Raw genomic sequence first — 15,076 nt, forward strand, 5'->3', positions numbered from 1 at the left:
TTCTTTTTAACATATTTTTTTTAGTCAGGTAGTTATAACAGAATCTTCACACATTCTCAGAGAAATCCTGAAATGGGTAAGTGACTCAAAGACAGGCACTTGAGACTGGATCTGTGCAACATAAGCATTCCCTGGGGATTTTAAGAAATAACTAAGGAGGACATTAGACATTTATTAGTTATGCATATGGGCCCTGACGGTGTTGACTGAGTCTTAAAAGGAGTCTCTGCTGAGACGCAGAAATATGAAAACATACAAGTAGCGATATCCTGGTGAATGTTTAACAGGGTTTCAAGGAAGGACATTCTAAGACTCTGATGTATAGTGTTTGCCAATCTCTGAAAGATATTCTGAGATGGTAAGAGTACAGAATCAGCTTGAAGAACAATAAAGTTCATCAGGCCGGAAGGACAGGCACAGGCACACAGAGTGAGCTACAAAGCTGACAGGACAAACTGTTTCTTTATATGGTCGTCAAATGTCTAGTGATTCCCTTTATGAGGGATCACTACTTTCTTGTCAAGGACACTCCAGGATGTCCTTTGCTAGTCCCGATTGTGTGGCCAATTGTTAGACCTTTCTACCCCCCTGGCAGTCCCCACCTCTCATAACCCATCCCAGAGACAGCAACCACCTGGGCCCGGATCACCTCTTCCCTCAGATTCTCCTCAGAATCCTCTGGCAGGAGCCCAACCCCCATGGACACCGATGGTCTCCTCCCTTTTGTCAGGGTGACACTGAACTCCTGGGCTGAGTCAGTCAGTAAATCAGATTTTGTGAGCCTCCAGGCTGGAAGTCTTTGGCTGGTGGGGCTCTAATATTTTCAAAGTGTTAAGATTCCCCATAAGGTTGATTTTAAACTACTCGTGTGATGTGGTTTGGGATGAGAACAATCAGCAGAAGTAGGATTAGATATAAGCTGGCACCATGGCCCAGGTTACTCTCTCAACAACCATGGAACAGATAGGTTTAAACCTCTCGGATAGATAAGGAAACTGGGGTTCAGAGAGTATAAATGAATTGTTAAACATCACAAAGCTGGTGGCAGAGCCACCCTTTAAACCGGTGTTATCCTTCTGATTGAAAAGACTATGATCTTTTCACTAACACCACACTGTTTAACGTGGTACGAGAGTATCATCTCTTCCTACAATAATTTCGTGGATATGGACCTTTCTAAAAAGTGTAGGTTCCACTGCTTGTGCAGACCACCGTTTCTCAGTCTTTGGTATATCTGCCCCACCCTGTACAGCAGCTGTGTGACTTTAAGCAAAATATTCACTGCCTTTAGGTCTTGGTTGCCTCATCTGTAGGATGGGGACAAATAAAGCATCTACGTAGACTGTCATATAGATTTTTTTAATTAATAAATGTAAACTGTTTAGTATAATGATTAACATACAGAAAGTACTTGAAAAATGTTGGCTTTCAAAATCATAATGCTGGGGACGCCAGGGTGGCTCAGTGGCTGAGCATCTACCTTCGGCTCAGGACATGATCCCGGGGTCCTGGGATCGAGTCCAACACCAGACTCCCCGTGGGGAGCCTGCTTCTCCCACTGCCTGTTGCTCTGCCTCTCTGTGTGTCTCTCATGAATAAACAAATAAAATCTTAGAAGAAAAAAAATCATAATGCTGTACCCGTAAAGTACTGAATAAGCTATTTTATGGGCATTCAACTTAATAAGACTCTACAATTTCACTTAAATCATTTTACGACTTTCAAACACAGGTGATATGGTGTTTAAAAAAAAAAATCTCCCTATAATCTTGTTTCCATCATCTATTGCTACTTTACAAACCAACATTTACCAGTGTAAAACCACAATAACGTACTATTTATCCATTCCTGTGGGCCGACTGGGTAGTTCAATTCCATGTAATGCCAGCTGAGGTTGCTCACAGAGGTGACTAGGGACGTGGCTGGAGGACCTTGGTGTCCTTCCAAGTGGCCTCCCTCTCCTGGTGTCTCATCCTCCTGGGCCATTCTGTATGTTATCCCTCTCTAGCAATATAGCCTAAAGACTTCCCTGTAGAATGGTCTCTGAGTTCCAAGATGAAGTTTCCAACAGGACAACTTGAGTTGTGTGTGAGCCCTCAACAAACCTGCTCGGGTCACATTGGCTAACGTCCACCGGCCACAGCAAGTACCCAGTCAAGCCCATGGTTCTGTGGAAGGGGGCTACACAAGGGCATTGGGATTGAGAGGTAGAGCTGTCTCTTTTTCCCCGGGGGGGGGGGGGGGGGGGGGGGCAGGGGGAGCACAAATACACCAGCCAGCCACAGATTCCTATGCATATTCATGCATAAACCTCTTTCAGAATCGATGAGAAAATGCCAAGTAACTGATGTTATAAAGAGCGTCTTGAGTCCTGTGAATAATGAAAGCAGAATTGGAACTGACTAAAATTTCTTGTCAGTCTGATTGTCTGCGCCATATGTGCGTGGCCCCATCGTACGATGAGAATCTAGAAATAATGGCAAAGTCATTTTAATGAGCTAGGGAAAAGTGAATAAATTATGATCCCTGTAAGTACCAATTTTAATCTACCTCTTTATGGACTAAAAAAAAAAGTGTCAGAGATTATGATAATCATTCATCTAACAACACACACATAACATCATCATCATTACGGTTGCCATTATAACCATTACATTTTTATTAACATTTTCTCCCTGAAATTTCCATTTGAAAGCCAATGGTAATTTCATTTTGAAATCAGTTCTGTGAATGGCTCCAGTACATATTTTATTTCTGAAGTTTGCCTCCCCTGATAAAAGCTGGCCTGTTTCACTTTTTTCTTGTTCTTTTCCTCTGCCCTTCTGGGGGTGACAAAGAAAAAGTTATTTCCAAAAAAATAAAATAAAAAACACCCAGCTATTATTGTACGCCTGCCATAATTATAAGCAAGATTCAATTACATTGCTCTAAAATATTCATTGCAAATTTATGATTTAAAGATATTTCATTTCCTATTCATGTGTAGTTCCCATACTCACAGTATAAATATTTACACTTAATTATGGAAAATTTCTCACATTATCCCAGTAGCATGAAAATATATTAATAAATTTACATTAATAAGTGATTCTTTGAAAAATTATTTAGAAGTTGGAAAAGAGAAGAATGACATACATACAACTACGGTAGCCAAAGGCTTAAGCTTTCAGGCCTCTCCTTTACCCAGTTCACATAATCATATGTTTTTGTAACATTTACAAAATGAGGATATTTTATCTTATCTTAGGACCTGTGTCTCTTTCCATTATGAATTCCCTTCTATCACCTGTCCACTCACATAGGGCGGCATTGGAGTGCTGTGGCATTTTTAGACTCTGGTAAGGAAAAGTCAAGTCAGGGAGCCATTTAGTTCAGGTTTTGTGGGATATAACTATCTAGTTTTTGGACTCACTGATGTATATAGTTAAGTTATGTGATAACAGTCATCCCACTATAGGAAAAGCTTTAAAAATGCATCTCTCCAATAAGTGCTGCGCACACTCACACATTGTGCCAGGAAGGCACAGGTCAGGGTCTTATTTCCACATGAACGCATGGTATGGTGTCTGCCACAGAAGTGTGTTGGTAGTAGAGAAGAAACAGAGTTTGAAATCTACAGACTAAATTGTCTTTCTTTTCTGAATTGATCATAATAAAAATACATCAAAAAAAAAAAAACAAAAAAAACTATGAAGGTGGGATCCCTGGGTGGCGCAGCGGTTTGGCACCTGCGTTTGGCCCGGGGCGCGATCCTGGAGACCCGGGATCGAATCCCACGTCGGGCTCCCGGTGCATGGAGCCTGCTTCTCCCTCTGCCTATGTCTCTGTCTCTCTCTCTCTCTCTCTCTATGTGACTATCACAAATAAAAATTTAAAAAAAAAACTATGAAGGGGAGTACTGTGCAGGTCTATCAGGCAATTCATTAATAAAAAGTAGGTTTTCTTTGTGGATTTTGTTATGTTTATAGTATTTGTCAGCTTTTAAACTCTTGTAAATTGTTGTGATTCTTCTTCTCAACCTAAACAAATATTCGCTTTCATAACTAATTTAGTAGTAATACTTTTATATTCTTTTTAAGAAAGCGTACCAAACTGGACAAGCAAAACCTGGATCTGCTCCTAACAGCAACTGATCTCTAGTACGGTGAAATCTCTAATTTGAGGGGTTAGCTATTGGCCAATAAAAAAAAAAAATCATGCCTCCTTGGTTTTGGATTTCCATTTTTCTTCTCTTTCGTCATGAAGACTGATTCATTTATCTCTCAAATGTGACTGTAATCTCTTGCTTTCACTTTAAACTCAAACATGTAGGATTATGAATGACATTTGGCTAGAGGTAGATCATTAATCTTGACTGTATTAGGGTTCTGTAGAGAAATAGAATCAACCGTGTGTGTGTGTGTGTGTGTGTGTGTGTGTGTGTGTAGAAAGAGAGACACAGAGACAGAGACAGAGAAATTATTTTAGGGAATTGACACACACACACCATGGAGGCTGGCAAGTACAAGATCTGAGGGTTTTGTCTTTGTGCCCATCTAGGCCTACAGACCAGACTCAGGGAAGGAATGAAGTTGCAGCTCAAGTCAGAAGGCAGTTTTCTTTATCTTAAGGCCTTTGGCTGTGATGGGGTTGAGGCCCAACCACATTACGGAGAGTAATCTGCTTTACTAAACGTCCACTGGCTTACATGCCAACCTCATAAAATAACTTCACACCAACATCTAGACTAGTGTTTGATCAAATATCTGCATATTGTGACTCAGCCAAGTGGACACATCTGGTTAACCATCACCTGATGAACACACAGTAAAGATGGGAAAGTAACATCGCTACACTTAGGTAAGTCATGACATGCAAATGTATATATGCCATATCTAATCCTCTGTGGAAGGATAGATTTTATGAAACTGAGCATCCCAATTAACAAAAAAAAAAAAAAAAGATCAGATAAAGAAATTCTGTTTTGCTTCACATACACGAAATGTCAAAAAAAAAAAAAACATATTGGCAGCAGATACAGAGCAGAATGTTGATATCTTGGCTAAGTTGTGAGGTTGGCCCAGTCCCTAGAGATTACCTGGAAAAAAATAGAGTACTTTGAATTGTACTTCCTCCAATGCCTTAGAGAATTCAAAAAAAAAAAAAAAAACCAAGAGATCTCAGCCATGTGACCCATGATCATCCCTTACAGTTCTAATATTCTATAACTCAATTTGATGTTATTAAATGAGATTTAGAGGGAATGGGGGAGGAAATATTGAAACAAGAAGATTTGATAATAGCTCTACATTAGATGTATTAGTGACATATGCTACCTGCCTTTTGCCTCAAAGAGCCTATTAAATTATCATCAAAAAGACAGCTTTGAGAGGCAAAGGGGTTTAAAATCAGAACATTTATGGTTCACATCATAGTTCAGAATGGCTGATTCGCTAAACAGTATTTCGAAGAACTGCTTGGAAAGTGACTTTTAACAAGTGACAGAAGTTAAACACAAAATAAGCTTCCTTTATGATCCAAAAGCTCAACATTTTGAAAATGGAGTTCATGGGGTAGAAAAACTTTAAATAAATTTTATGAGATGACACATCATACTTAGCTTCTTTGCAACACCCAAATGCTAAGTGGGAATTATCACTCCAGATTCCAGGGTTCTTGTTAAGAGATTTATGAGCCTTTTAGTTCAGGTCTCTTCCAACAAACATCACGCTCTTCATGCCACTGTGCAATTCAGTACAACACAGCAGAGTCACATTGCCTATCAAATCTTGCCTCTAGACGGCATGCTCCCTCCCCGACTCCAGCTGACTCCCCTCTGCCTTGTAGCAAAGGCCTGCCTCACTGCTCCTCCCACACTTTATTCACTCTCCAACTTCTGTGTGCTATTTCTTTACTTTCATCCAAATCGAGTATCTCATTCAAAGATCAGATCGGGTCTTAACCCTTTAATAAATGAGAGGGCATAAAAGAGAAACACTGAAATAAAAAGGCATCCAAAATCTGTAGCAGTGCTTTTCCAGCCAACCTCCTACAAAACACTGGTTTCTTACATGCCGACTTAGATGTTTTAACTATTAATATCTTAATGTTGGAAGTCTTTCCCCAATCTCCAAATTAAAAACGTAATTAATGAGTAAAAATTTCAGTGCCAAAGAATTTCTTTTATGCACCTAAGGTAAAACTTTAGTGTCAGCTAATACCCGCCAGATGACAAAATGAATGCATTAATAAACGAACATTAATGAAAAGTGAAAAAATTATTCATTTTATCCTCTAGTAGGTATTAGCCATCATTAAATTTTATATAAGCCCTCTCCTCACTTGAAAGGAATGTCCCTTCCTGTACATTAATACAGCAATATTCTGATTACCCATTAGATTCTGTTGAGTTTGGGCAAGAGTAACTTTCTGAGGCCCTAGTGGCTAAAAGTGCACTAACAAGTCTTTTCCTCTGAAGTGTTAGTATTAACCCTAAGCTTTGACATCTCCCACCGAAGTACAGCTGCCATATGAGACCACGTGGAAACAGTCAGCCTTCCATCCTGCATCATCTCTCATTTTAAAAATGCAACAGATAAGTTCTGCACAGGTCATAGACATATGACCACCTCTTCTTCCGTAGCCTCCGCACAATTACTGACTTAATCCGAAATGCTTAGTAAGGATTTATGACACTGTTATTGCTCTCATTAAATGGCACTGTTAGGAGATGTAGCCACCTTCTCCCCTCAACACATGCTCCACACACAACTTCCCAGCACCAATTCTAGGTACTAATCTCTTGATCAGCAGCAAAGAGTAATTAGAGACCAATGTTTTGTTTTGTTTTGTTTCTGCTCCAGTGTTTACAGTTTCTCTCCTCACTCTCAACTACTGAAAAAAAAAGGAGCAAAAGAAACGATAACCTCTTTTCTGGCAACCAGATCTCTGGAAACCCAGAGTGCACTGGCTGAGAGCAAGGGCAGCAGCATCAACCACATTAACAGTAATAATTACCTTGATTAGGTGCTGAATGTGTATCAGGCCTTGTGCTAAGCCCTGTACATGAATCACCTTATTTATTCCTCTTCATGCACCTCTGAGGGAGGTTTTGTAAGTGGATGACTGTTTTCCATAAACTCCAGAGTGGGTTATGACATGGAAGAGAGAACACGGCTAGGTGAAGAGCCTTGCGGCTGGGATGGGGAGGAAACAGCAGCCTGGACGTCCAGCTGATGCCAGCGGGGATGGACGATGCCACCCAGGATCACATGCTCACCCCCCCCCTTACCTGCACACCACACACAGGACAGGAAATGTTTCTTTTATGAGAGAAGTGAAGCCTGAAAGGACTGAGGTTGTGCCCAGCCATAGATGGATTGGGCATTCACAATAGAAATTAATTTCAGTTATGGAAAAATATATGTCTGTTTCTCACACATCTGAGTTTGTAGACCCAGGTAATTACATCACTCCTCTTGCAGGGTGAGCTGAGGGGTGCATATCTGATATTCGGGAGGATCAGACACTTATCCAAGATCATGCAAATAAATATTCAGTGATGGTGTCAGGATTTGAAGCCAGACTTCATTCACTCTTTGAGCAATATATACGTATAGATTTCATGGATGTAGTGGGTTATTATCATTAAAAAGATTACCGGTTTCACTACGATTTCTATGAGAAGCTGTGCCCTTTATGTGTATCCCTGGGCTGCCAAGAAAAGCCACAAATGTATCGATCATAGCACTGTCCTGTAGTAATCTAAGTGAACCTAAATCTATGACTGTAAAGTTTCTAGCAGCCACATTTTAAAAAGTGAAAAGAAACAGGTGAAAAAAATTTTCATAATATATTTCCTTTAAGAAGCATCCAAAATATTATTTCAATGTGTCAACAATACTTTTTTTAAGATTTTATTTATTTATTCATGAGAGACACAGAGAGAGAGAGGCAGAGACACAGGCAGAGGGAGAAGCAGGCTCCCTGCAAGGAGCCCGACATGGGACTCGATCCTGAGTCCCCAGGATCACGCCCCAGGCCGAAGGCAGGCGCTAAACTGCTGAGCCACCTGGGCTGCCCCAATATTTTTTAAACAGCAAATAAACTGCATCCTTTTTATACTAAATCCTCAAAATCTGGTGTGTATTTTTTTTAATCAAGGTATAATCGACATTGAATATTCGTTCCAGGGTGCCTGGATGGCTCAGTCAGTTAGGCATCCAACTCTTGATTTCGGCTCAGGTCATGACCTCAGGGTCCGTACTCTACTAGAGCCTACTAGAGATTCTCTCCCTCTGTCCCTTTCCCCTTTCCCCCCCCTTCTCCCTCACTCTCACTCTCTCTCTCTCATAAATAACTTTTTGAAAGAACATTATATTCGTTCCAAGTGTACAACATCATTTGAACCATCACCACACACGGTTCCAAAAAAATTTTTTTTATTCTTTTTTTTTTTTTTTTAGAAAGTGTAGGATGGGAAGGGGAGGAGCAGAGGAAGAGGAAGAGAATCTCCAGCAGATTCCCCGCTGAGGGCTGAGGGTGGAGCTCTACTCAGGGTACCATCCCAGAACCCTGAGATTATGACACACTTGATCCACTGAGCCACCCAGGCACCCCTATAATGAGTACTTTTAGACCTACTCTCTTAGCAACTTTCAAATATGAGATACAGTATTATTAACTGCAGTCTCTGGTGTATATTTTATACTGACACATCTTAATTCAGATTAGCCACCTTTCAAATGTTTAATAGCCAGATGCAGCTAGTGGCCACATTTCAGGTTGTGTCGGCCCAGATAAAACCCAGCAAAGTAGGTGGTGATTCAAATTCACAACCAAGGACACTTTATGACCTTAATTCATGTCGTCCCCAGACAGTCCTTCTTTCAGAAAGTGCTGCAGGAAGCACAGCCCTTCTGTCTTTCCCAGAACGTTATCTTCCTTTGAGAAAAAAAAAAAAAAAATCTGACTTTTTCAGGAGTCAAGCTTGGCATTTTTATTTTAGTAAGACAATTTTCATTTAAATTTTTCTTCTCTAACTTTTACCAACAGCTTTCCTGCGGAATAATTGGCATTCAAACCTCAGTGAGAAAATTTATATTTTCTTACAGTAAGGACAAAAGTTTGTTACGCTTTTACTGCACATCCTGCCCTGTCCTAGTTTGTATTAATCTCAGCAAAGTCTTGCAACCCAGGAGGCAGGTACCAATAGTATTATTAATCTCATTTTGTACATCAGGAAACAGAGGCTTTGAGAAAATTCAGGCTTAAAAGGAGACAAAGATTACTGTCAGGGTGATTGGATTAGAGTGAGGGCACCTAAATTCAAAACTAGGCAGGTTGCCTCCCCTGAGCAATACCGTCTTCAAGACTATCCAAATGAGTGGTGTCTGGTCTGGGTGGTTCAGTGGATGAGCATCTGCCTTTGGCTCAGGTCATGATCCTGGGATCCCAGGATCGAGTCCCACATCAGGCTCCCCCCGTGGAGCTTGCTTCTCCCTCTGCTTGTGTCTCTGCCTCTCTCACTGTGTCTCTCATGAATAAATAAACAAAATCTCAAAATTAAAAAAAAAGACTACCTAACTATAAATATCCAGGGGAGATAGGTTTGTACTTTTGTGCCACAAAATGCTAGAGGCAGAGATGAGGCAATGCTAGGATCGTTTTGATATGATTACCTGGATAAATAGAAGAAACAAGAAAATCTTCATTTAGATTTCTGGCTCGGGAAGCTAATCTCCCTTTAAAAAAGGCCTACTTCCTGGGGCGCCTGGGTGATTCAGTTGGTTAAGGCTCCAACTGTTGGTCCAGGCTCAGGTCATGATCTGGGGGTCCTGGGGTCCACCCCCCCATCGGCTCCACCCATACTCAGTGAGGGCCTGCTGCTTCTTTCCTCTCCCCTCCTTGCCCCTCTCCTCACCCCTCCACCTGCACGTGTGCTCACACTCCCTCTAAAATAAATAAACAAACAAAATCTCTTTTAAAACACCCACCATTTGCTTCAACATGGATGGAACTGGGGGGTATTATGCTGAGTGAAATAAGTCAATCGAAGAAGGACAATCATTATATGGTCTCATTCATTTGGGGAATATAAATAATAGTGAAAGGGAATATAAGGGAAGGAGGAAGAAATGTGTGGGAAATATCAGAAAGGGAGACAGAACATGAGAGACTCCTAACTCTGGGAAACGAACAAGGGGTAGTGGAAGGGGAGGTGGGCGGGGGGTGGGGGTGACTGGGTGACGGGCACTGAGGGGGGCACTTGGTGAGATGAGCACTGGGTGTTATGCTAAATGTTCGCAAATTGAACTCCAATAAAAAATAAATAAATAAATAAATAAAAATAAAAAATGCCTACTTCGCTCATTTAGGGATTTGACTCTTTCCATCTCTTGTAACTTCAGGATTTGCAAACAACAAGCTTCTTTTTTTTTTTTTAAGATTTATTTATTTATTTATGATAGGCATAGAGAGAGAGAGAGAGGCAGAGACACAGGAGGAGGGAGAAGCAGGCTCCATGCAGGGAGCCCGACGTGGGACTCGATCCTGGGACTCCAGGATCACGGCCTGGGCCAAAGGCAGGCGCTAAACCGCTGAGCCACCCAGGGATCCCCGCAAACAACAAGCTTTACAATCATTCGTATAACATTTGCTGAAGGCATTACAAAGTGGAAGTATTTTATAAGACACCATAAAGTGAGAAGTCTCCTTTTGAGCCTTATGCTGCGATGCTGTGTGCGAGAACTTGGGGAACTACACTGGAGAGTTTCTGAGATGTAGTCTCCCCTCGAGAACAACTGTTAGAATATTTTAGAAGCATGAGCACTGCCTGCGTTTTCCATTTAGAGATGTTCCTTTTCTGGAGCCTGGCACCACCAGCCACTATCACTTTTATCACCGTTAATGAATATGCGAGAACCCCACTGGAGCCTAAGTTACATTCTTCCTAGACTCAGACGTGTCTGAGCATTTCTGGCAAACTGATGAATCAGAGCCTCAAAGAATCTGAGAGCAGGGGAGCCTTTAGGCAAAGAAAGAAGAAGTGAAACTCACTTTTTTTTCTAACAAAAATGTCCCAAGTAAAGAGTGAGAGGAGGGCTCCTGGGGGGGGGGGGGGGCGGCACTCACCTAGTTTCCCCACCCTGCCTCCTTGTCCCAGGCCAAGGCCTTCACTCCCTCCAGGGCCAGGCCTGAAGGCCTGAGAGGTGGAGCCTCAGCAGAAATGCAGGAGAGCTGCCTGGCTTCAGGTCTGGGAAACACAGGGCACCCAAATCAGTCCTGCTTTGAAGTCGTTTTTTTTGAAAGACGATGAAACAAGGGAAAGAATTTTCCCCACTTGGAGATGAAGCCAGGACAGATTAGAGAAACAAAGTGCGGAGGGAAGGCCCAGCAGCGAGCGCATTGCCGGCCGCAGGGCAAAGCCCTGGTGGCCTGGCCTGGCCTGGCCTCCCCATGACCGAGGCAGCATCCTCACGGTCACACATCGCCTGCGGCCTGCACCCACACTAACCGGCCACGGCAGGCACTCTGTGCATCCCTAGGCCGGGGGCTGAGTGGGAGCACTTATGGGAACTCCCAGAGATGGTTGGGGTGCGGGATACCTGGAGCAGCTGGAGTTTGCAGGGAGGCAAGTGTAAACAGAGTCAGAGAAGTCATTCACAGGCTGTGAGCTGGATGTTATTCCTAGTTTGCCTGCTCTAGGTACGGGTTGCACGAGCACTGCGCTGCCCTCATGCCTGTTACTCCGACTCCAGCTCATGCTCAGGGCTCCCACCCCAGGAAAGAAAAATCAACATGTCAGGGGAGGACAGACCAAAGGAGACCCCTGTGTGGAAGAGACAGGGAAGGAATGGGCTCTGGGATGAATTACAGGGTTGTGTCTGATGACCCATCCTGCAGGGACACGCTTCCTGACAAAGACTGGTGGGCCCTGGCCCCAGGCCGGAGGGGATGACTGCCGGAGGGAAAGCTCCCTTTTGGCCCACTCAGCCCAGTGCACTTGGAGAATTAATTACGATCCCTGCAAAGTGAGAATAAAAAGCTCCCATTACACAAATCAAAAGGGAATGTGACGGCTTTGTGAAGTATTTTTTTTTTCAGGTCTCCTGTTTGCTCTAACAGAAATGTATCTCAGTCCCTCGATCCTAGAGCCCAGCAAGAAGTGAGTCACGTTGTTTCGGTAATTCGAATCATGTTGCATAAATAAATGGAAAAATGATTCATCCTTTCAGATTTCCCTGAACAAACTACACCCGGGCTGCCAATGAGGCTAACCGTGCTCCACAAGAGGGCGCCAGAAGCTGACATTCCTTAGTAACCTCTGCAGAACTCCTGAATTTGGAGCTGGATGACCAAGTTGAAAGAGGGCAGGACTCCAATCCCTGAAAGCAAGAGGCAGATAGATGTATCTGGCTCACGTGCTTGCTTTATGCTAAGGCTTAAAGAGTAGTGAAACCTCCACAGTGGTCCAGGATGTGAAATATGTAAATAGCACCATCTGAGCAAGAGAGATAGTGTTATCGCTCAACTTGGAATTGCCTTGCTGAATACTGGGGGAATTTTTGTTAATGAATTCATCTTCGTAGGCTTTTCTCTACTTAAAAGGGAGCCCAGAACGGTGTTCCACTTTTTAGAATCATTGGTACGTATCTTTTTATGCAATGGCCAAATTGTTACATGAAACAATAGAAAACAAAATGAGGTATCTACCGTGGTAGAAGTCACTGTTAATTTGCTAAACGAGGCCAACCGTAAGGATTGGGGCTTTGCAATGAAGCCGTAATGGAGAATACAGAGAGAGCGTTTCAGAATATTCTATTATCAAAAGAGAGCAACAGGGTTGTTTTTAAAAAAGAGGAGAGAGAGAGGGGCAGAAATATGATCCAAATTGCAGTAGAGATGGATTTAAATAAATGTGGGGTTTTCTTGTTTTTTTTTTTTTTTTTTTTTTTTTGAAAAGAGAAAAGAAAAGGTCAATGGGGCTACTAAGGAACTAAGAGCCCAGACACTTTCAGCAGGAAAACATCAAGGTGATGATTTTTACAACAGGTGTACTCATTTATAGGTTTATTCGGATTACTCGGCCTCTCATGCCTCCACTACTCTTGGGCGGGACCCATAACGGTACTAACAAGTTATATTCTTTCCTTGTGCCCTGTGTTCCTCCTTCTGGCACTTAAGATTGTAACCCGGACACCACACCCTTTACTATGGAAGGATAGGGTCCTGTAGCCCCTAGGCCTGAAGTCCCCTTTCGAGCTAATCAAGGAGACGCAGAATTCAAAGGAATAAACAAACAGCTCTTGTTAGAGCACCACGTTCAACTCCTACAGAATCCACACAGCAGAGGAAATTCCGAGTGGATTCTATTTAAATGATCTTTTAGTATGTTAATTACCTACTGCCCCACAACTAAGTCCCCAACCCATAGAGACCTAAAACAAGTGGATTTATGACTCACTGTTTCTTTAGGTCAGGAATTCAGAAGGTCAACCGGTGGCTCTGGCTCCGGGTCTCAAGAGGAATCAAGGGGGACGCCTGGGTGGCTCAGTTGGTCAAGCGTCTGCCTTTGGCTCAGGTCGTGATCCTGGGGTCCTGGGATTGAGCCCCGAGTTGGGCTCCTTGCTCAGTGGGGACTCTGCTTCTCCCTCTGCCTCTGCCCTTCCCCTGCTCATGTGCGCACACACATGTGCTCTTTCTCTCTCTCATAAATAAATAAATAAATAAATCTTTTTAAAAAAAAATTTTAAAGACTTTATTTATTTTATTGAGACACACACAATGAGAGAGAGAGGCAGAGACACAGACAGAGAGAGAAGCAGGCGCTATGCAGAGAGCCTGACGTGGGACTTGATCCAGGGTCTCCAGAATCACGCCCTGGGCCGCAGGCGGCGCTAAACCGCTGCGCCACCGGGGCTGCCCTAAAATCTTTTTTAAAAATAAGAAAAAAGATGAATCAAGATATCAGTTAGGCTCAAGGTGTGACTCATCCTAGAAAATCCACCTCTAGGACTGCTCCCTGGGGTCTACTGGAAGGAGGCCTCGGTGTCTCACCCATGGCCCTCACCTATTCTTGAGAGTCCTCATGACAGGGCAGCTGGCTTTCCCAGACTGAGTGGCCCCTAAGAGAGCAATGGAGAGCCCATAAATCTGTTATAACTCAGACTCAAAAGACGCACTCAATCACCTCCTATCGGTTACCCAGGCCAGCCTTTTCCAACATGGGAGGAGAATACACAAGCATATGAATACTGGGAGGCTAAAACCTTTGAGGGTATCCTGAAAGCTGGCTCCACACTCAGCTCATCCAGTGTTTAGACATTCGTGGCATTCCCAGATGGCCAAGCTAGATGTAGGCAGAAAAATAGCTCTGCCAAGGGCCCTTCTATCTTCTTCCTCCCACAGCCTCGAAGATCCTCTGTGTTCTTTTCTCCTCACTCTCACCTCCTTCATCCATACCCTCATTGTCTGCTGCCTCTTGTTCAGCTCTTTTATGCTCCATTGTTATACTGTCCCAGAGATTTCACTGCTGGCGGCAAGAGAGAAGGTGGAAGAGCAGGGATCGTCCCTGAGGTCAGTCTTAGAGTCTCAGCATGGAGCCAATAGCTTCTTCATACCATGCAATTAAGATTAACACCATCTAGTATATCTCCTGTGCTTTGATTATGTTAAAAAATATCTGTTTCTTTCTTTAGTCAAACCCCTTTTTTCTTGGTCTCAGTGTAAGACCAGGTAGGACAGAGGAGGGGGAAAGAAAACAAAACCCCTATTCCCATGCAACAACGGCAATCATAAATTATTTGTAAATTATTCCTTTGACATACATCTTACCTAATGAAATATAAGTTTGCCAAATCAGAAAGTATCCTCCTGTCCACTACTTTAATCCCAGTACCCGCCACGGTGTGTGGCATGTAAAAGACACCCTAATAATTGTTTAGTATGAAGTGGGCAGCCACCTCAGTGATATTATTTAAGAACTAAAATTTGTCTCCTGATGATAATCTAAGTAAAGATTCATAAGTCTCTCTTAAAATAGAATTGCACAAAAAAAATAGAATTGCATGATCTGAGACAGAATGTATTAAATAAT

This window comes from Canis lupus, chromosome 3, assembly GCF_011100685.1.
Source record: "Canis lupus familiaris isolate Mischka breed German Shepherd chromosome 3, alternate assembly UU_Cfam_GSD_1.0, whole genome shotgun sequence".
NCBI lineage: Eukaryota > Metazoa > Chordata > Mammalia > Carnivora > Canidae > Canis > Canis lupus.